The sequence below is a fragment of the Mauremys reevesii genome, linkage group 13, assembly GCF_016161935.1.
Source record: "Mauremys reevesii isolate NIE-2019 linkage group 13, ASM1616193v1, whole genome shotgun sequence".
Taxonomy (NCBI): Eukaryota; Metazoa; Chordata; order Testudines; family Geoemydidae; genus Mauremys; species Mauremys reevesii.
In genome coordinates this window covers 35,916,037-35,939,905 of record NC_052635.1, presented here as the reverse complement: position 1 = coordinate 35,939,905, position 23,869 = coordinate 35,916,037, and the positions used below count along the sequence as shown (strand labels likewise).

The 23,869-nt window shown below is 39.7% G+C and overlaps 1 protein-coding gene and 1 long non-coding RNA gene across 3 annotated transcripts in view; one reads left to right on the top strand and one right to left on the bottom strand.

Moving 5' to 3' along the window:
- Window positions 1-23,869, top strand: part of LOC120381311 — a 51,000-nt gene that overhangs the window by 1,905 nt on the left and 25,226 nt on the right. Inside the window, exons 2-3 of one of the 2 annotated variants that reach the window (XR_005588022.1) lie at window positions 6,125-6,257; window positions 21,703-21,931. This is a non-coding gene — a long non-coding RNA (uncharacterized LOC120381311). Of the gene's footprint in view, window positions 1-6,124; window positions 6,258-21,702; window positions 21,932-23,869 lie in introns of those variants that run through there. The other variant, XR_005588021.1, reaches the window with a different exon arrangement.
- TSHZ2 (teashirt zinc finger homeobox 2) overlaps window positions 4,309-23,869 on the bottom strand; it is a 259,899-nt gene continuing 240,338 nt past the window's right edge. The window contains exon 3 of the mRNA XM_039499509.1: window positions 4,309-5,058. The gene's annotated coding sequence lies outside the window, so the exon portion shown is untranslated. The remainder of the gene's footprint in view (window positions 5,059-23,869) is intronic.

Below are 23,869 nucleotides of genomic sequence, written 5' to 3'. Positions count from 1 at the left end.
TGCAGGGGGTAAGGAGGCAGGGATCTTTCTTCACCCCAACCTTCCTCCATGCCGCTGGGTAGGGCTGCATCTTGAGCTGGTTGGGAAAATTTGTCAAAAATGGTACTGACATTTTTCATTCCCCAGCTCCATTTTCTCACCAAGTGTAATTGCAACATAGCATTCCAGACTGTGCTCCTACTCCGGCTGGCGCACTAAAACACTGGCCACTTAGGCGGAGCTCAGCACCTGGCTGAATTGAGCCCTGAGTAACTAACAACAACAGGTGAACCCTGCATAAGCCAAATCCCCTCTGAGCTGTGCCCAGCTCCCACTTATGCACTGCCTCAGGCCCCAGGCCTCGAAGGGCCTTTTCTTCAGGCTCACAAGGCTTTGCAGACCTCACCCTGCTTTCTTCCAAAGCCACCACTCTCCTAAACCTTATTTCTTAATGCAAATTAGAAAATGAACCTTTGGTATAAATGGCCTCGTTTATATACTAATAAATATGGCACTTTATTTATTATTGTAGTTTATTAAAAATGATTGGGGGAAACAAAGAGAACACTAGAAAATAATCCTTGCCTTATAAATGTATGAGAGTTGACACAATAACTTGTAAAAACTCCTTGGGACTTCACCCTTTACGGTGTTAATATATAATTATTGATTTTTAAAATGACTTCTTATATCCTCTATGATCGCTAAAGGAGCCAGTGAGGTCAGTCTTGTAACTACTTTTACAAGTAGGTAATAAAAATCCTTATGAAGTTGCATTGACAAGTAATTACTGGATATGTTAGATGATTTTCAAAGGTTTTTTTTTTTTTTAAATTGTAATTGAACTAATGATAGCCACTTCTAAAAGCTAGATATCCTCCCCTCCACTCCCACACAACCCCCTGATGCCTGGACAATTAGGGCCTTATTTACAAAATTGCTGAGCACTTCCAATTCTCATATTTTAGGCTCTAAGTAGTTACTAATTCTACACACCCCTTTAAAAATCATTTTTTTTTAAAAAGTGAAATGGCTTATTTTGACATGTACAGTAGCAGAAAGTGGGCTATGGTTTCTAAATAAATCTTGCAAAGCCATACAGAAGGGTAACAATTCTTACTGCTTTATTGCAGTGCAAAAGCATAAGCAGCTTGGATATGTGGTGTACCAGTATGCCACTTGTTAATAAGCCGAGACATGAATCATAAATATTCGGCTGTTTGATCACCAGGTTTTTAATTAATGTTTTGATGATCTCCAATAAGAATAAAAGTCAGAACGATAGATATTGAGCAGATGCGACAGAGAAAAGATGCAATGATTTTCTGTGTTACCTGATTTATATGACAGATAAAATATCAACTCATCCTGCTTCAGACACAGAAAGAGAGAGAGAGAGATGTATATTTTCTTTTTTTATATATCTTCTTGTAAAAAAAAAAAGTCACTTAATTCAAAAGTGTATCTAAAATGTTCCCAAAAGACAGTGATGCAGGCAAAATAATCAAGGTTTAGAATGGTGTAATAAAGGTTTGTGGCCAGATTCTAAATGAAGTAGCTGTTCCAGCGCTTGACTATGCAGTACCTAGTTTTCTTGAATAAATCAGACTCTGTTCTCTAGGCTGGTGTCGATCCTTTACTTGTGTTCTTTGGGCCAGAGCTTCTTCTGGTGTAAATTGGCATAGCTCAGTTAAAGCTAAGGGAGCTATGCAGATTTACCGTAGCTGAGAATCTGGTCCAACAGATCTAGCCCTGCGACATCATCAAGCTCTTGCAAACTTGCACTGAGGAGCAATGGCGCTAATCTTGCAAACTCGCTCCCCACCTCCGTAGCTGCCACAGGCATTTTTGAAATCTTTTCATACATGCAGCAACCTGTTATTTACCAAATAAATAAATGAAATAAATAAAACAAGGAGAGAGTGCACCCTGTGAAAAAGAGAGCACAGACCTTCCACTAGAGAAAGTGGTAACTTTTCATCTCTATTTGCACTCACTGGTCCCAACATGATTGTGTGTCAGCATAATTCATATTAGAGTGCATGTTCCATTACCCAGTTTCTACAAATGCCTCATTTTACATGTCTCTCTGCTGAAGGAGATGGTCTGCTTGAGGGAAGGAGGGTAGTCCAGGCATGACAGATTGTAGAGACAGACTTTCCTCTTGAAGAAATGAACCCATATCTTCATGGTTAATCTCACTAACAGGGTGTCAGAATCTGGTCTGTGAATAAAGAGAGAACCAAAGGGCCCTACAGCCCAAAATATTGAGGCTTGAGTCCCCAGGTATCACCTCATCACCCACTGACTTGGATGGAATGGAGGAGGCTTAGTTCTTAGTTGACAGAATCGGGCCCGCTGTGCTGTTAAAAAAAATAAAAGGCAGCAAAAATGTGTCACCTATAGAGCCTGCTTCCATTGAAATCAATGGCAAAATGTCCACCGGCTTCAGTGTAGAGCAGGATTAAGACTGTCAGAAGTCAACAGGAGTTTTGCCAATTGAGTGCAGTGGGAACAGGATCAGGCCTCAGCCCCTAGTATTTGCTAATGTATTTTATGTCACAAAATGGATTTATTTCTTTATTAAGAGAAAAAATCTTGGTGCTGGAAATATCCATGTTTCCCCCAAGTGGAATTTGATAGTAGTGCTGGACTCACACTGCAGGAACCACCCCACCTCTGCCCCACTATGTAACTTCATTTAATAATCCTGATTTGGACAGTGCAATTTAACAGCTTCAGAGGAACCCAATGCTAATGCATTGATTCACTTTAATAGAATTTTGTTGTCAATGGACAGGGCTTGGAACAGTTCAGGCTTCAGTCTTAACCCATCTGAAGTCTCTGTTCATTTCCAGTTGAGCTCCATTCATTTCCAGTTGAATAGGTTAAGCAAAGACAGACCTCACTGTTCTCAATTCACTTTATGATCCTCCCATCATAAAAAATAATATCAGCACCTTGCTTTTCATGTCAGGACTACATTTGAGCTGCTATTCCCTATGCCCATGAGTAAATCCCGTAAAAGCCGCCCCGTTGTACTGTCGCTATTTTTCCTTGTGGATGATTGATTGATGGATGAGTGCTGACACTTCAATGAAGCTATTTCGACTGCCATCTCAATCCGATGATGTGAGGGGTATATTTTCTGTCCATGCCTCATTACTTCAGAATGACATTCCTGGAACTTCATTTACTTTTTCCCTCCTTCCCTCAAGCGCCATATTTTTTCCCATCTAGGTTATGCATGCCATAAAAAAAGCAATTTGCTATTATATGTGGCATAAGGGCAACACGTTTCCTAGGAGGTAAATAACAAGGTCCCCCCCCACCCCGATGTTGAGTTTAGGGATCATGTCAAAATTTCCCAAACAATTCCAACATAGCCCACCCTGCATTGGAAATAAGGAATATAATAAATATATTTAGATTCATTTTGCCATGGCTAAATTTTTATTTTATCATTGATCATCTAAATAAAATAATTAAAAAGCAAAGCCCCAAACCCTCTTGAGTTTGAAAAAGATCCACATCTCAATTTTGTGCCTAGCATACTTTAAATCTTTCATCTATAACTGAGTAGCAGTTTTACATCTTGATCCAGACTTATTTGTCCTTTGAGAATAAGGAAATTCATTCTTTAAATGTAGTGATGAATTTATCTATTATAGGTTGCTTTAGTTGTACAGCAAATGCTCAGCTAGAGTAAACAGAGCTGCGCCTGATGAGCTTGATTTTCCATACAGTGCACTAGGTAATGTGAGGTTTGTAATATTAAAACATCCTGGAAGCTTTTCTGAGCTGACTTAGAACCCGATTTTAATCTGTGTAATACAGTATTCCCGTTAATAATAATGTATAATTAAGACATCCGTTAAAAATCCATAACGTTAATTTAATGGAGAAAATCTAATACAGTTCTATTGGAATTTTTACGTTAAATTAACTTTAACGGGCTTTTAATGGATGTCTTAATTAGATCTCATTATTATCATGAATATTCCACAAATTAAAATTGGGACCTCTAAGTTTTAATGAAAAAAGTTCCAGGAACAAATTTTAAATTGAAGCCCTCCCCTCCTACCCTACTGGGTTTCAGCTGATTTTAAAAGTAAGCTGTGCTTTTTGTAGTAATAGACAGTATGAAGGCCAGATTCTGATCTCATTTGCAATAGCACAAATCCAAAGTAACCCCATTGACAGTAATGGAGAGAAATTTGGTTCTTATTATATATATATATATATATATAATAATATATATAATAATGCTTAATGATCTAACAATAGTGCTTTTGTTTAAAAATCACTCCATTGCATATGTCTTGTCATATGCACTAATGGAGACTTAAAAAAAATATATATCTGAGGAATAAAACAAACTGAAAATAATCCGTTTTAAACAAATCTTTGGCAGCAACTTGGTTAAGCATAATTATTTGAACAACTTGCACAGAAGATTAACATTGTTCAGAGTTTTTTTGGCTCAGAATCTATTTTAACTTAATAATTCTTCTACTTACTGTGATGTATTGATCCCTAGTGCAATGACTGGATTGAGCAACCCAGGTGCAACAGTAATAGCTGCACTGAATAGAAACATTTCCTTTAGACAAACTATCCCAAAGGGGTTATAAATAGGAAATGGACATTACCATGAAAAGCAAAGCTTCCAGTGTGACGGCATCTTGTGTAGCACACTTGGACATTAAACTATGAAGAAGTATACTTTTTTTTTTCCTGTCAAGTGTTACAAATTGATGAAATAAGTACATCAGTGTTCTCAGTCATTATCTTACTTCAGTGGCACTTTGTTTTAGTGACAGCAAAAAGGGACAGTGGAGACGAGACAGCCCCAGTGCAGTTTATCAATGAAAATCTAATATCGTCCATAAGCAGGGGAGTGGAAATCAATACTTCATTACCAAATTGTTAGTGAGGATGAAGAAGAATAGCTGGAGTGTTTTTGGCAGTCTTCTCGGTCCGGGTTGTCGGGAGTTCAATGTCAGGAGTGGAGTGACACATGGAGACGGGCTCAGTGCAGGAAGCCTGGGCTGGAGAGCTGGAACTAAGGCATTTGTCCTGTAATCAGAATAATAATAATATATATGTATATATTATTATACTTAAAATCATCAATCTAGGTTTTATCAAATATATATTTTTCTCAATAATTTCCCAGCTTCAGTTTCTGTGACATCCCAGAACAATTCAGAGGCTCTCAGAAGCCAGAGATTGACCAAAAAGAAAAAAAGAAAATTAAATCCATTTGTGTCCTGGGATAAGTGTCTGTAGCTCCACGTGAAATCGAGTTGTTGCAGCTGCTTATGCCATATCTGAATCTGGCCCACCAAGTCCATCACCCTGCATGTCCCAAACATATACTAGACTTGCCATTCTCTAGCAATGAGCATTACCTGTTTGGTACAATGAACCTTGTGTTACTCTGATCAAAGGGATGTTGTAAGATCCAGGCTGAGTGGATATTTTGGTATCTATTCACATTGCCTCTAAACTTGGAGGCCACCATCATGTTATTTCTGGTCATTCCTGGAAATAATGTTCCCGTCCCACAACCAAGCTCTCTGCTACTAAAACTGTGGCTCTTCCATGAAAAATTCTATCATCCCACAGCCACTGAACATGCTAAGTGGCTTATTTTGTGATGTGACTTCTAGATGTGATGTGACTTTTACCTAATTTTAAATTGTGGGTTTAAAAGTTTAATTCAAATTTGAGTGCTTTTTGGCTTAGGTCCTGGGAGCAAGAGACTGAGAAAAACAGACAAAAAACACACAGTGGAAAAATAAGGTGAAAAATGGAACTGAGACTTAAACAGAGTGAAATCCAATACAGAAAGAGGGTGAAAAAAGGATCAGCAAGGGACAGAGAGAGAAATGTGTTTATGACAAAAATACAGACTATTCAAGGCCCATGTACTCTGCAGCAAGCAGGATGAAATTATGTGGAATTGTCCCTTAATCTGGCTCAGCAGACTGCAGAACCAACGGTAGTTTCATTTAAATTAAAAATAATGTGAGATTTTTCAATAAATTCAATATGAAAATGAAAACTACCAACAGTAGAGTAGATTCCATGTTATTTATTTTGATATTCAGTTTGTTTTATAACCTCCCCATGTTTGCAGATGGATGCGGAGTTTTGCATTGACCATGCACCACTGCAGTGGAGAAGATGGTAGGAGAGAAGCTGGAGATTGCCGCAGTGGGGAGGGCACCCAAGCTTTCAGGACCCAAGAATGCACAACAGGCAGTCAGATGGTGAGTAAGTACAGTAGCTGCATATTTCCACTAAAATGGTAAATGCCATTGTTAATGATGACATTTTAAAATTGTGTTTTTAGATTTCAGAGTAAACATTCCACTGAGATGGTTGGGGTGATTCACGCCTTGCAGGGCTGATGCTTCAGGTGGCTTTCTGACTGAAGGACAACACTGCCTCACTTTACACCTGCTTCACATTTTCAGGGTTTTCTTCACAGACAAGAGGGCTAGAAACATAATTATTTAAAAATGAAAGCTTAGGGTATGGTTACACTATAAGTGCTACAGTGGCACAGCTGCGGTGCTGTAGCTATGCTGTTGTAGCATTGTAGTGCAGACACTTTCTGCAGTAATGGAAGGGGTCTTTCCATCACTGCAGTAAATCCACCCCCTCCAGGCAATAGCTAGGTTGACAGAAGAATTCTTTTGTCAACCCAGTGGTTTCTACAGTGGGGTTTAGGTTGGCTCAACTGCATCTCACAAGAGTGTGAATTTTTCATACTCCAGAGCAACATCACTAGTTTTAGATGTAGACCAGGCCTTAGATTCTGCAGTAAGGAAGAAGTGGATTCTGTGGCAAATTTTACAGTTGCAGAATCACTGCACACAAAGGATCCTGAGTATGTACGCTGCACACAGACCGCACCAACTTGTGCATCAAGCTTTTGGAGGGAGTTTTCTAAACCTAACCCAGAATGAAACTCACCTGTGGCATTCTACTTTAGCCTTTTGTTAGGGCTGTGTTCAGGATGCCTACATACCCCATACAAGCTGAGAAGGCAGTCTCTGGATTGGCCCCATACTGACCAGAGAATATTGCTTTCAAGGCAGGCTGGGGCAGGACTTTGGGAATTTAGTCAGTTTTGTCTGAATCCCCATGCAGTGCAGATGTGATGAATAAAGGTAATTGTTTACGTATTTCAATATCAAGTCTCAGAGAGAAACAGAGTGTCATTAGAGAGCATGAGCATAATAGGTTGGTTTTCAAATGGTATTCGTTAGGAAAGCTATGATGCTGCATGGGCATTTATTGTAGTGTGGCTCAACTTTCAATATCAAGAAAGGTAAAGTATATAACTTTAATTATGATCTAAAAATTCCTTTGGTGCTGTTCATTATGCTGGTCTTGTGCAGCATATGTGACGCATTAGATGCAAAGACATTGAGACTTTGCTTTTATTTAACATTAATTATCAAGCCATCAACAGATGTAAAAGTTATATCTATTTTAATGCAGATGTGTCAGGACTCAAAATTCCTTCCCGTAAGCACCTTCCCACTCATACAGCAAACACTCTCTCTCTCATCATTTGAATCCCACCATAAAACTTCTGTGAAGCCTTTTGAAGAGAAGTTCTTTGGTGAGTCTGTAATTTGAGATTGGACAGTTAACCATTTGTCAACAGCTAAGGGGTGTGTGTGTGTGGAATCAGAACTGCTCAACTGTGCATCATAGGCCCTACACTGCCCTTCAGTTCCAAGCACTTTTTCTGTCTTCTCTCTCATCCCAAACAAAAGTTATACTAATTGCACTGCAGTTTACATCCAGTTGGTATGATAGAATGTGTTGCCTACGTTTTTCACATCAAACCCTTTCCATGTGGATTTATATCACAAATGGTTTGTCAGGACCTATGGAAGAACTATGGCCCTCCAGACCCAATAGGACAGGGGTTCTCAAACTCGGGGTCGGGACCCCTCAGGGAGTCACGAGGTTATTAAATGGGGGGTCGCGGGCTGACAGCCTCCACCCCAAACCCTACTTTGCATCCAGCATTTATAATGGTGTTAAATATATAAAAAAGTGTTTTTAATTTATAAGGGGGTGGGGGTCACACTCAGAGGTTTGTTTTGTGAAAGGGGTCACCAGTACAAAAGTTTGAGAACTACTGCAATAGGATGATGGCAGACTCATCTGTTTACTGTTTTTCCTTACAGTTTCAGGCCTTTGTTAAAATAGCTTGATCAATTCTTTAACAGCTGGATAATAATAATAATAATAATAATAACAACAACAATAATTAATAAATAATATAATTAATTAAAAATGATAATGCTTAGCTCTTATAGGACCTGATCTGCCCATTGAAGTCCATGGAAGACATTGACTTCCATGAGTTTTGGATCAGACCCATATAGTGCTAAAACAGTTGGATATAAGATGCTAATTTGCAGCACTACAGAAAGACACAGGCAATTGCTATGGGGTTAGCAAACGTTATTTCTAGATGTCATTTTTTACCTATTTTTGTTACACTTTTATAGACTCATAGACTCATAGACTTTAAGGTCAGAAGGGACCATTATGATCATCTAGTTTGACCTCCTGCACAATGCAGGCCACAGAATCTCACCCATCCACTTCTATAACAAACCCCTAACCTATGTCTGAGTTATTGAAGTCCTCAAATTGTGGTTTGAAGACGTCGAGCTGCAGAGAATCCTCCAGCAAGTGACCCGTGCCCCATGCTGCGGAGGAAGGTGAAAAACCTCCAGGGCCTCTGCCAATCTGCCCTGGAGGAAAATTCCTTCCTGACCCCAAATATGGCGATCAGATAAGCCCTGAGCATGTGGGCAAGACTCACCAGCCAGCACCCAACAAAGAATTCTCTGTAGTAACTCAGATCCCAACCCATCTAACATCCCGTCACAGACCACTGGGCGTACTTACCTGCTGATAATCAAAGATCGATTGCCAAATTAATTGCCAAAATTAGGCTATCCGATCATACCATCCCCTCCATAAACTTATCAAGCTTAATCTTAAAGCCAGATATGTCTTTTGCCCCCACTACTCCCCTTGGAAGGCTATTCCAGAACTTCACTCCTCTAATGGTTAGAAACCTTTGTCTAATTTCAAGTCTAAACTTCCTAGTGTCCAGTTTATAACCATTTGTTCTTGTGTCCACATTGGTACTAAGCTTAAATAATTCCTCTCCCTCCCTGATATTAATCCCTCTGATATACTTGTAGAGAGCAATCATATCTCCCCTGAGCCTTCTTTTGGTTAGGCTAAACAAGCCAAGCTCTTTGAGTCTCCTTTCATAAGACAGGTTTTCCATTCCTCAGATCATCCTAGTAGCCCGTCTCTGAACCTGTTCCAGTTTGAATTCATCCTTCTTATAACATGGGAGACCAGAACTGCACACAGTATTCCAGATGAGGTCTCACCAGTGCCTTGTACAACGGTACTAACACCTCCTTTTATGGCAGCAGAAAATCTGTTCCTTAAAGAATAAATGTTCATATGTACAATATCCAACTAGTAAGAAAGAAAGATCTGGGTGAATTTTGCTTGATGTAAGACTCTTTTGACAACTAATGATAATATTACAGACTCTAAATGCTGTATGGTTATCCATAATTATAACTGAAGATATGTCAATCTAAATATGCTACTTTAAATTATTTATGCTGATTATACAAAGCATTTCCTCTATCTAAGTTTTGTCTACATATCCATAGTAAAGCCTAATAGCAGGAGTAGCCTTACGGAAGGGCATTTAACAGCACACTACAGTTTCATAGAACATATTTTAGTTTACAAAACAGAAATTCTTGTATCATCAGCAAAGATGATTATGGGTTAAAAATAATTATTATTATTAATGCAATATTTTGTAATAATATTTTACATCCATTTAATATATGTTCCAACTCCCATTGAAATCAATGCAGAGACTCTCAATGATTTCACTGAGATCAGATCCATATTGCACTTCCTCTTAAGTTTCCTATAGTGTTTCTGAACTACATTACATACATGATGGAAGTGGCAATCAACTACTCCATAATACCCCAAGGAGAGTATGAGGAGAGGTGAGATTTTGGTGAGGGATATCAGGGCAACTCACCACTGATCTTTAATCTCCCATGCAGAGCAGACAGGGCCTTGGATATTAAATCTTTGTGACCACACACACACACACACACACACACACAATGGGAGATGCACTTGGCATTGCTTATTTAAAAAATTGTTTGCTGCCCATGATATAACTATCGGAATGAGTGACAACACAAAGGAGGAGAAATTTGTTCTACAGCCCAGAAGATATTGGAATGCTTCAGTCTGTATGCAAAGGACACTATGGTCAACAAACATGTGGGGAATCTTGAGTTCTTATTGATTGGGATTAAGGAAGCTACATTTGGAAGATACTTGAAGGACATTAAAGTTGCATCCATTTGAGAGGAATCTTTCTAGAAAACACAGCTTTAAGAGGCTGAAGGATGGACAAAAGTCCGGAGGATTTCAATACCAAGATCATCACAATTATAGATCATGGTCGGATGCAGTTTGGAAATCACCATCTCTCTGTTAAAGTCAATGGAATTATGCTGCTTTACACCGGCTAAGGGTCTGGCCCATTAATTGCAAACATAAATAATCTCCTTGAAATGTATTAGACTGAATTTTTTCTCTTCCATTTTCTGAGTCTCTCTTGTTCTGATTTCTGTGGAAGCTTTGCTACAGAGTTCCCCACTTTGACCCTGATTCAACAAAGCTCTTAGGCGTATGCGTAAGTACTTTACTGAATGGAGGCGTTTGTGACCAGACAATACAAGCGTGCAGAAGCCATTCTGTTCTTTGTCAGCTTCTGGTCAGGAAGAGGCAGGAGCATTGGACTGAGAGTCAGGAGGCCTGAGCCTGTTGTGAATGGTTTTGGGCAAATCACATCCCCTTTCTGTGCCTCTGTTTCTCTTCCCACCCTTCGTCTGACCTGTCTGTTTAGACTGCAAGTTTTTGGGAATAGGGACTGTCTCTTACTATGTGTGTGTGCAATGCCAAGTTCTGTGGTGAAATCAGAAGTCAGTGGAAGTTTTGCCATTGACTTCAAAGGGGCCAGGATTTCACTCCTGATTTCATCTGGGGCCTTTAGGTGCCACTAGAATATAAATGCTGCATTTTGCAGCATGAGGTTTCTGGGTGAGATGATTGGGATGTTTGTGGATCTTGGGTAGTAGAGATAGAATAACCCTAGTGGGGTTCTAAGGGTATGTTGATTTGTTTGGTGTTAGTGTGTGAGTGTGTGGAGTAGTGAGTGCAGTTTCTTAGTTAGTCAGTAGTGTCTGATCTGAGGGAAGTAGAGTAAGTAAATTTGTTATTTTTTTTTGAGAGGCCTGGTTTTGTGTAGTCCTCATGGTTGATGATGACAGCATGACAGCAGCAGCTCAGAGAAGCTGCTCTGCTGCTCAGCTCATAAGCATCAGTTCCACCATCAGTTTAAAAGAAAAGAAAAACAAAGACAATTACAGAACCAGTCCAGTTTCTCCTCCCTCCTTTTTTCACTCTCAGCTCAGCTGCCAGCCCATCCTCCCCTGATCCCCCTTGATCTCTCTTCTTCTTGCTGCTTGCTGCTCTTGCTATACACACCTGCCCTGCCTGCCCCACTCTTTGATTCCCAAAAAAGAAGGAAGTCAGTATTCACAAGCTCATGCTGCAAAACATCTGTTAGTCTATAAGGTGCCACAGGATTCTTTGCTGCTTCTACAGAACCAGACTAACACGGCTACCCCTCTGATACTAGAATATAAATGCTAGTTAACAAATAAATAAAAATACACCTGACATCTAACAGGCACAGACAAAGAAATACCCTGACATTTGACTAGTCTCCCCTAATCACTTGTACACAGGAAAGAAACACACGGGTATGTGGAAGGATGGCAAGCTTGAAAAGAAAAAGGCAACATAATTTCATTTGTTGTTGTTTCCATAAATAAGGCATAGTCAATTTTGTGGTATATCTGAGAGCACATGTTATTGACAGCATGTTCCTAAAGACAAAAAATGTGTCTTTTTGGCTAGTTGCTGCATTTTCTGAAAAATTAAATTGTTCATTGTACAGGGCACCATCTGCCCTCTCTGGAAGATACTTAGTTGCTGGCAGCTGCATTGAAAATGTAGACGACAAAGTTGAATTCTGGTTTCTTTTCAACTAGCAACTGTCAATACAGGTCACAGGCAAATTGTGACCTTTTCTGGGTGCTTTAGTTTAGACCTCATACTCCAGTGTTAAGTGTTGGTATTAGTCTAGTGGGTTATAGAGTAAAAATAAAAGGTCTGCACCAAAAGGTTCATGAGACTCTGGGTGCCTTGAGGCACTCAGATATGACAGTGGTGGGGGCCATAGACAGATAGAAAAGTGAAATTTGAGGTAAATGTAGATTTCTTTGCTGATCTTCTCCTCTGACCAGGATGTGTGGGGACAGTGGGAAGGCACGGTGATAAGTTTTAACAAAGGGTATATCTACACTGTGTGGAAAAACCCATGGCATCAAGTCTCAGAGCCTGGGTGCATTGACTTGGCTCACGGGGCTCGGGCTGTGGGTTTAAAAATACCAGTGTAGATGTTCAGCCTTGAGCTGGAGCTGGGTATCCGAGATCCTCCCTCCTCACCAGGTTCCAGAGCCAGGACTCTGGCCCAAGCAGGAACGTTTCCGCTGCTATTTTTTGTCCCACAGCCTGAGCTCCACAAACCGCAGTCGACTGATCCAGAATCTGAGACTTAGTGCATTGTAAACATACCCTCAAATTATTAGAACAATATTCTCCCTCTTTCCTGTCACCCACACCTTGCTGCGAAAGGTTCTTCATAGTTTCAAGTTAGCTCACAATAGCTCAGAATGAACACCACACAGATATTTCTCTGAAAAAGCAAACAGTGTCAGAGCTGTGAAAAAACTCTGGGAGTTTGCGTCACAAAAATTTAGCATAAATGTTTAAAAAAAAGGTTTGTGAAATTTTGTAAGTTGCACATAAGATCAAATTCTAGCTAATTTTCTGCAGATGAGTTTCACGTTTTCTGCAATGACAGCAACTGCTGCTATCACAGTAAAATATGAAAATAGCCTGAGCCAATTATAACACCCCTGAAAATCAGCAGACATTTTGTATATGAAAGGATTTGTTTAAGTTCAGAGAAAATGAGTTTGCCATGAAGTTTGTGAATTCCAGTCAGTTTAAATTGTTTGTTTCAGTATCTTTCTCACATGCATCCTACGAAGTGGGTATTCACCCGCGAAAGCTTATGCTCCAACACGTCTTTTAGTCTACAAGGTGCCACAGGACTCTTTGTCGCTTTTCTCAAAATGTTTCATTGTAACAGAATGAGAAGGTCTTTTCAAAACAGAAAACTCTTTCTCATGGGAAATACTTGCAAAACTATATTGTTGAGAAATTGCTATTTTAGGGTTTTGGTTTTTCGCCTTTTGCAAATCCAGCCAAAATCTGAAATGTGCAAGTTTCACTTTTGAAATGAAACTTTTCACTCAGTTCTGTGTGTAGTCCCCTCACACTGACTCCTATAGTTGGTATTCCCAGCCCATTCAAACTACTCAGTCAGGAAGTCAGCAGTGATTATTGACACAAGGTATGTGCCAATTTATCACCGCTCTTGAGCCTTCAAACATTTACATGTGTGCTCAACTTCACACAGGCAAATGGTCCTGCTGAGCTCAGATGTTTGCAGGATCAGAGCCTTAGGGTGGGAGTCACCAAGGTATCTAATTGCCTAAATACCTTTGTGAATCCCACCCTGAAGAGTTTAAACAGGCATCTGGAAGACTCCTTAAATCACTCACCTTGCCTTTTCAGATTACATTCTGCAGGATGAACTAGTCAGCAGTGCGGGGACGGGGCGGGGATGACTACATTCGTTAATGCAGAATACACTACTTTTCTCTGTCTTTTTGGAGAAAGCCTGTATATAGAAACCTCCCCACCTTAAAAAAATAGTCAGTGTGCTGGCTGGCTCTTGAGCAAATACAAGTTAAATCACTGACACTGTGTGCCAGAGCTGCACATACTTTTCCACTGCTGATTTATCTGCAAAATATACCACATGCCAGTTGCTTGAATTAGGATCGTGGGGAGAAGGGAATCATTAGAGAATACGAGAAAGCCCAAAGCATAAAAAAACCTTCTCCTTTTGACTCCTCCTCCCATGCCTGCTTTATTTCCTTTTCATGCGCTGACAGTGCTGATGAGACAATAGATGATTCAACCCCAAGCAATTGCTTTTTGAGTAATATCTTTAGAGACTGAAAACCTGACCATACTTTTTGGCTTCCAGGAAGGCCTAGTGACCCAGTATGAAAATGTATTTGGTGATACTGGTGGGCATCAAGGCTAGTCAGGGTTGGACATTTCATTCCCTGTATGTTTCCTTTGCTAACAAAAGTGCCTTGAAAAGGCAGGTAAATTAGACTTGGAGAAAGGGACACTGCATCTTTGAGTAATGAGGCTGGGAAACAGGGAACACATTTTCCACTAGCTCATGTCTCACTGTATGGCATTCCGATTTCGTGACACTTCATAATAAATCATTGCTTATCACTCACATGGGAACATAACATGGCTCAAGTTAAGATTCGTTAGTGATTGTAAAGAAGAAACATGAATTGCTCTGTATCAGGGCTTTTTTGATCATCTTTCTGTCCAGAGCAGGCATTTTTTTATATCGTTATATTTACTGTAACTGTTGTTTAAAGCATAAATAAAAAGGAAGGAAAGAGCAGAAAATATGAATAATGAAAATAAATTTATTTGTCTTATTTATGTGTTTATGTAAGCATTTGGCAATTACTTTGCACAGCAGTTTGTATCCAGTGTCATAGACTGCTGCACCAACAGAAGTTTTGGAAGCTGAATAGGGTAGGGTTTTTTTAAAAAGCATTAAATGCCAATACATTCATCTCCTGGGGCTGGGGAAGAAGGTTCTAGCAGGCACATGAGCCAGTCTCTTGACTAGAGTTTGCACCATGGTGTCACCCACAATGAAATGCAATGTTAAAGACAAAGAGGCTAATTCTCCTTGCGCTCTGGCCCCTTTACGCTGCTCTGGCAGCATACAGGGGGCAGAAATTGCCCTGCTGGTGTAAACCTGCTAGAGTGGCTTTATTATTTTTGGCTTGCTGGGGGCAGGCCAGGAGTGGGAAGGGAGGAGAGGAGGTGAACTGGAGAGAGGAGAGAATGGCTGGAATGCTCTGTGCTAAGCCCATTCTCTGTTTCCCATGGCCCATTGGGAGCAAGGAGAACAGAATTGAAAGTAACTAGGATATTGGAAGTACAACAGTGGCTTAAAAGTACCTTTGCTTTATCCCCTCAGATTCTGCAAGCTCAGGGATGGAGAAACATAGATGGAGAAACATAGAGGGCCAAATGGTCCAAATTCTATAAATAGCCTCAATATTACAGAGCTGGTTGGAAAATGGGAAACAATTTTCACAAAAATGTAACCAAAAATGTTAGCGAGACAAAGTGGGTGAGGTAATACCTTTTATTGGACCAACTTCTGTTGGTGGAAGAGACAAACTTTCAAACTACCCAGAGTTCTTCTTCAGGTCTCTCTAATATCTTGCAGCCAACTCAGCTACAACAACACAACAAACACAAAATATTTCTCTCTCTTTTTCATTCAAAAATTTCAATATTCAATTAAAAAAAATTGGCTTAGATTTTGGGAAGGGCCTAGAACTCTGGGAAAGCACCAGAGTAATCAAATTAAGTAAATATTTACCACAACTATTTCTCTAGGTTATTTCCCTTTAAGTAAGTCACTATTCACTCTGTTCAATTGGTCAGTTAAGCCACATGGTATTTTTATTACTCCCTGATTGGATGACTCCCAAAACCACAAAGAGCTTTCAATATGTTGCCAGATATATAGGTGTGGATGCTCATGTGAATAAAAACTTGCATACATTCTTTCCACAAACATTCCCATGCACAAACATTTGCTTACTATCTTTCTTTAATTCTAATTCTTTAATTTTAGTTAAGTGCATGTATGCAAATACTTTTAGTGCCATTTGTCCAGACCTAATATTGATCCGATATCAAACTAGACCCCGACTCTGTAAACACTTATACTTTGCTTTTATGAGTAGTTCTAAATGAAATCAAAGGGACCATTCACAGGAATAAAGGTAAGCATTAGATCTGGGAGGAAAATGGATTTTCCAGTTCGTGGGAAATTCCACAATTTCTGGTTGTTTTTTTCCCCCATTTTGAAATGGAAGACAACAAAAAGATTTCCCATGAAACAAAATAATAATAATAAAAAGCCACATTGTTTCAGATCTATTGAAACATTTCAAAATATTTCAATCTGATTTTTTTACCTTTAACTTTTTATATTTTATTTTAAAACAATACAGTTCTTTTCAAAAAGTCAATTTGAAAAAAAAAATCAGACGGTTGGTCATGAAAATGTCGAAATAACGTTGATATTATTTAAATGTTTTAGTTCATTTTTCAATGAAATTTCATCAAAACTGGGAACATTTTTGAAATGTTTCAATTTGAATGAAAACAGCACTTTTTGTTAAAAAATAATTTCAACAAAAATACTCCAACTAGCTCTAATACACATGTTCATAAGTGTGAGCAGAATCAGGGCCTTAATTTGATTAAATATCATATAGTGTGGGATCTGATCCTCTCTTACTCACACAAGTAATCCCAGTGACCTGTGGGAATAGTTGCATGAATGAGGATCACACATGTGTGAAAGGGTTTGCAAATCTCTCTACCTGACATTCAATAGGACCTACATTTGGGGATAATGCTTGAGGTAGTCTTTGATTTCTGGTGTTCTTTCTTGGACTCACTTTAGCTCCCTGTGCTCATGTTCCAGTTCTTCTGGGACTTTCTCCCTGTGCTAGGAAAGTCTTCTATTTTCATATATAGCAGATTTTCTATAAGGACAGTTAAAATATGAAATACATGCTACGTTTCTAAAAAGAAAAGGCTATCTTGCTCTCTAATCTGTTAGCGCACATACTATATAATGTGCTATATATTACTTGAGCACCTGTTGCCACAAACTGATGGTCACTTGTACACAGAAAGATTTGATGTGCTAAGAAGAGATGTGCAGTTTTTCCAATGCATCGTGACATAAGGTCTAATCTGATCTCACTTACACTGGTGTAACCTCCAGTGTAGTCAACAGAGATACTCTTGATTTACTCTGGTTTAACTCAGAAGCAGACCCAAACAAATTCCCCTGTAATTTTTGTAAGGGGTACTGTCTCTACCAGGATTCCTATTTTCCCCCCCCGGAACTGAAGATGCCATTAAAAAAGCATCATCTATTATCCCACTATCTCAAGTTTTATCTTCAAGAAGATGAGGAATTACAGTAATTTTTATTTTCCTGCAAAAAATGGCTTAAGAACAATCATGTGTTGAGCCTGGGACCAGGCAAAGTACTCTCAAAATGTTAATTCCATCACAAACCATGGCTGGTTTAAAAACAGATATTGAAACAGGGGAATAAATATTTGACAATGCTGTTAAGGCAACTTCGCTAACGATTTTTGAACAACCTCCAACTGAGGTCTAAATGCCTGCAATATCCATAAACAACTCTATACTGTCCAATTAGGGAGACAAAGACATAGAGTCCTGTCAGGAAGATTTGCATGGCTAAGTGTCTGAGATCAGAGAGACGATGAGGGATCGTTCAGAGTGATGGGGGATGCACAGAACGGATGACTATCATTACGATATTACAGAGGCTTACACCTTCCCAATTACTGGCAGGATTCATTAATTACTGCTGCATTTCACTAATAGAATCCTCTCTCTTTGCCTTATCGCTGCCTTCCCTCTGTCTACGTAAACCCACAACTCAGCAGTCGATCACCTATGAAAAATTACCCTGTGTAGCTTCTCGTGGCCTATTTAAAATGAAAAGGCAATTGAATAAGAAATAAAGAACAAAAAAATAAGGGTTGTAATGCAGATGTGTAGGAGCTACAGAAGCAGCATCATATGGGTTTAGAATTCTTTTTTTTTGTCTGAACTGTTGGAGAAAAGTATCTGTGGCAGCTGCAGAGAGAACGCTTCATAGTGGGTTTAAAAGCACAATGAAAGCATTTTGCACAGACGCACGCTCACACACAAACTATAGGCAGATTGCAAAGTGACAATTACTTAAGGCCTGCTAGGCTGAAGTTCCACAACTAAGATTGGTGAATATTACAGGGACTTGATGCCATTGCAATCGACTCAGCCCCATTAAAGATAATGGTGTGAGCATTTCCATGCTGTCATCATGTTACTATCAACAGCATTATCAGTATCAACTGCTTTTACAATTATGCACAATGGCTCTTCCCGCACAACGATGTAGCAACCACCAAACTCGTTTTCTTTTTAAATACACTGAACGGAGCATAGATTTCAATCCTTCATCTGTTCACAGATGAAACAACATTTCCAAATCATCACTGATAGCATTTTTTCCCTTCCATTCTAAGGACGGCCAACTGTTCTCAGTGATTTCTATTACATTTCCTACCTATTATTTCATGTAATGGCATTCCTTAAATTTTAAATTAGCTTTGAAGAATAAAAATAATTGAATTCCTGCTGTTTTGTGTACATAGAGGGTGACAGGAGCTAATGTGATAATTTAAACTGTAAATGAGTCTTCACTTTGTGTTCATTAATTACAGCTAATTACTGAATTACAAACCTTCTTGGTTAGGCACTGTTATGTATTCATGTAGCATGTTGGATCTCCAGCTGGTAGAAAACTGTTTTATAGACTTACAAGCTGACACACCAAGCTACAATTCAGCTTGAAAAATAAAGGAGGTGTGTGTGTGTGTATGTGTGTGGAGTGGTGGTGGTTTGTAATTGCTACCGTTCTTTTGAATTAAATGAATGATGAGAAACAGTGCTTCAACGTGAACCTTAGGGAGAGAGGATCCAGTACATGTAATTATAACCATATATGCTATGGTGGGTAGCATATAGTTAGTATAATTAATGTGTGTGGAGTAAAGGGCCTGATTCTGCTCTCTTTTACACTAGTGTCACTTCATTGACTTAAACAGAGTTACTTCTGATTTACACCAATGTAAATGCAATGAGGATCAAGCCCTTCAAATATGGGCCAAATCTCCTAGCACAAATTCTGCAGCAAGGTTGGCTGCAATATAAAACTGAAGAGTCAGCAATGCATTACCAAGAGCTCAAGAACTATATTATGGTCCATATGTGATGATATATTACATATCCATTGTACTGACTCAGATAGGATAGCAGATCATAAAACTATTGGGGTTACTTACTCAAGATGGTTTGGATTTGATGGTGTTGTCCAAAGAAATGTTTAGCACATCCCATGTCTGCTGATGTTCCATATTAAAGCCAAATGTACTAACCAACTACCTACCCTACCATGCAAAGCAGGTGAGCACGTGGCCAACAGAACACTGGGAATATCACAATGACAGAAACTGCCATACGAGCATCACAAGCTACAGTATGTGGTGTCTAGATACAGTCCTGTGATGACAGGCAAATAACAATTAAAACAGGTAGACAGATGCCCATTTTCTTAGCACAAGCTTTTTTCATCTAGTTTGGGATGCTCTAAACACACCCATTCCCCCCCCCCCCCCCAAATCTGTATTTACTGTGTAATGGTCCCATCCAATGTGTCATGGGCAGAGCACATGCACCATTTTAATCCAGCTCCTGCACATGTCTGAGAGAGAACATCAGTAGTCTTTCCTGTGTAATCCCTGTACCACATGTCCCACAGCAGCAGCAGTAAACCAAAGACAAAAAATCAGTGCTTTACACTCAAAATATATCACAGTGGGGCAAGCCAGGGAAGTATTGTAACCCATGCCTGCTTGGTGTGGTGCTCTGTCCCCCTCTAGTGGCACCTAGCCCAGCTAGCGATTGATGAATCTGCTACAGCCTTGCCTTAGAGATCTGTGTCTTTTAGTTCATGCAACAGAGGTCAAATACTAAGCTGCAGAGATCCCAGGTTTGATCCCGCCTGCCGACGACTGGGGAGGTGGGGTCTGTCAGTGTTACAGTACCAGGAAACATTTCTTCCCCCTCTGGACTTGCAAATAGCCAGGTCAAAGCTACTTTGCAGTACACTGGCTTGAGGAGACATAGATGAGCTTTGAACTCAGCTCCTGCCCAGTATGGTGCAATAGTCTATAACAGGGCCAGAACAACTTTTAATGCCTGAGTAATGAACTACTAAAAATAAGGTGGAAGCTCCTCAGCAGGTAAAAAAATAAATAATAATACTTTGCACTTGTACAGTGCTGTTTATCTAAAGAAAGGGGAAGTGACTTGTCCAAGTTCAATCAGCAAATCAGTGTCAGCCTCAGGAACACATCACTATGACCTTCCCAGTTCTCTTTCCTAGCCACTTTATCATGCTACCTCTTCTCTAATGATCATGTACACAAAAAACAAACTACTACAATAAAGGAACCAAAGATGATGTTGGCAGAAATTCCTCCCTCTTTGTGGATAATTGCTACCTCGTCTCCTATGATGACAATAACGTACATTAATGTACTATTAGCACCTTTCATTCCAGAGTGTGCTTTATACAGGAATTACTTTACTCACCATCACTGAAATGCCACCATATCTTGGGTAAACACGGTAACTCGCTTTTATTGTGTCACTGAAAAATGGCATCCCTCTCTCTCTCTCTCTCTCTCTCTGCATATATAAGGTTTAAGAGACTAACACTGTGGTTTATATAAATATATTTTAGGACATGCAATGGGTTTGTAATGGTGCTCACTGGAATTACTAATTCTTGACATAGTGCTTTGGGAATGATGATGAAAAATACAGCACATACTTAAGTACCAACTTTGTGTAGCATCAGATGTAGCAAAATATGGAACCTTCTCATTGGTCATGATTACAGTTTGTGAGAATACCTACTGGTACATACATGATTGTAGTTATGCTTCAGGGTCTGTCAGATATTTACTGGCCTTCCAAAGTCTAAACTCTACTCTGAAGGTGACTAATATAACTTTAACTCACCACTTAGCTGAAACCAATTACATGATACATATCATTTGTTTTCTAGCATAAGTACAGGGGTTACTCATGCTGCTGGAGATGCAAGAATTAGGCATGAAATATGTCTTTAAATATGAGCGTTGCATCATCCATTTGTCATAGTGGCACCTGTTTTGGTAGTATGGATAAGGGAAGAAGCTGGGATGAATCATACTGTATGTAGTTTGCATTAAATCTGCCCACTTGTGAACTACTCAGCTTCAGATCTGTGGACTTGCTAGCATCCATCTTTGGGAGGAAAGCGGTAGAGAGAGATTGCCTTAACTTCCGAAATTTTACCTCTAAGATCTGTTGCTTCAAGGATTCCCCCCCCCACCCTCTTTAGATTCCTGCAGGGGTTGTGGGGATGAAGGGGCTTAGGGTAGAACTGCACTTCTATTCAACAAAAAGGGTTGAGTCGCTTTACGAGCATGATCCGCCAATCCGTAATCAAGGGTTAATTTCACAGCTCACTGCTTCATCTAGCATAATATCCATTCAGACTAATTAAATCTGTCTAATAATGTGAGTGTCTTTGTCTTTGTTCTTTCCATTCTTTGTTTTACACCCTTCACATCTCATCTCCAGAACTACACGCCATCACACTCTACTTGACAAGCAGAATCCATCCCTAAAATTAAAACATTCCTGACCTATCTGCGATGACAAGGCAAGCGAGCTTCACAGCGCTGCGGCCCATGAAGGGAGCTGACACATTTGTTTTTAATTTCAAAAGAGTAGAAAGTGAAGATCTGACCCCGTCAATCAGGCCTCGTGACAAGTTTAATCATTGCTGCCCCACAAAAATCACGGCTAAATAGGAATGCAAATAATGTATCACAGGGCTCTTATAAATGCTAATCAAGGAGAAGTAATCAACTGACAATTTCACTGATCTCCTTTCTGAAGGAGTCAGTCAACGCACTGTCTCTGGACCACAAAGAGAAGCAAAGACAAAAGGCATAGATGCCGTTTCCCAAAAAAAGTCCTTTTTCAGGGTTTTTTTTTCCCTCTTAAAAAAGAAAAAAGGAAAAAAAGAAAGAGAACTCACTCTTTTTGATCCTTCTCCAAACTTTAAAGTAAAGCTATTTCTCAGGAACTTACACAGATACATGTCAAGTGTACTTTATTAACAGCACCCTACAAGTGTAAAGGAAGCTCACGGAAACGTCTACTAAAATAAAAATCATCATTTGTCTTTGTCATTAATCCATCTTCAAATTCTCTCACATCTTAAAGGATCCTGTCCTTGTCCCTGGGCAATGCATATAGCGCTATTTGGAGTTTTAGAAGGAGAAAGCTAATAGTGGGGATCACAATGTTTTAACTTTCTGCTCCCTCCTCCCGCCAAAAAAACTCCTGCTTTGAACTTCTGATAAAAAGGCTATCTTAAAAGCTGCCACGAAGTTCTAAATCAGAAGAGCCTTCTTTTTTATGAACATTTAAATATGGGTAAGGAACATAGGGTATATGCTTATGGCACACTTTCAAACAGAAACTCTGCATAGCAGCAAATAGTGATCATTTGATTTCCTCCTTCCCCTCCACCTCTCCCCCTACTTCCAGGAGACAATACAGGAGAACCTGGGACAGTAGGATTTACAGGGTTTTCTGTGCTGTTCACTTTTTCGTATTTGTATTGTGGTAGCTCCTAACGGTACCATCAAGCATCAGAATCCCCTTGTGCTGGGAACTACTGTACACACACATAACAAAAGGACACTCCCTGTACCATTAAGCTTAGCGCAGAGCAGTATACTGCAGTCTAGACAAACAGCGTGTGACAAGCTCCGGTGTCTATCCTGCTTTGAAATGGGAGTAGCTCAAAGTGCACAAGGGAACTTTTAGTGCACAGTAGCACGGTCCACACAGACATGGCACGACACGTTAGTGTGAGGTAGATACACAGCCCAGCTTGTCATGCACCAACTGTTCATCAAGACAAGCCCAGAGTGTTGCCAGAAGTTGAGCTCTAAAGAATCAAGTTAAGTTGTTTAGAGGTTTTTGTTATTAAACTACTTTATTACATTGACACAATAGGTCAAATGCAACAAGTATTTGAGGATACAACCAACACCTTCAGTAGAAACCAATATTAAAATTGCAGAGTGGCTAGAGCTGGGGGTATAGATTACCAGAGGGTTCTTTTTTGTTATTTTTCCATTTTTCCTTGATGTGGCAACCCACGGGAATTCTATGGAAAACAGAGACAGCAGCAGTGTCGTTTTTCCAATCCAGACCTTGCCAGTGTGTCTCAGTCCTGCTTTGGGCAGCACCCCTCAATATCAAAGGGTAGCTCAGTCTCTGCAGCCCATTCAGTCTGGTTTCTTTTGCTAAGGCCTATCAGTGAAGGGGATACTCGTCCACTATATTCAGATCGTCAAAGCCATTTTACAAAGGCCTCCAAACCACCATTGGATGGTAACAAGCTTTGGTAACTCCCACCTTAAAATGGATTTGAACTTGTAACAGCAGGCAGTGTAGTCCATGACGAGTTCCCTGAGGCATCTATCCTCTAAGCATGGGGGTTATCTGGATGTCTATTAGACCTCAGTGAAAAATGCTGGCGACCAAGAGAAGGGATGATTTCAACAGCAGGACTCTCTTTAAAGGAGGTGTTTGGAAGGTGGGAGTAGAAAACGAAAGTAGAAATTTGCTGCTGTCGTGTCACTTAGCAACAAACCTTTCTCCTTCACAGCAGCATTGGTACAGTGGAGTGACTGCACAAGGAGCACTAGTGAAACCTGGGGATAAA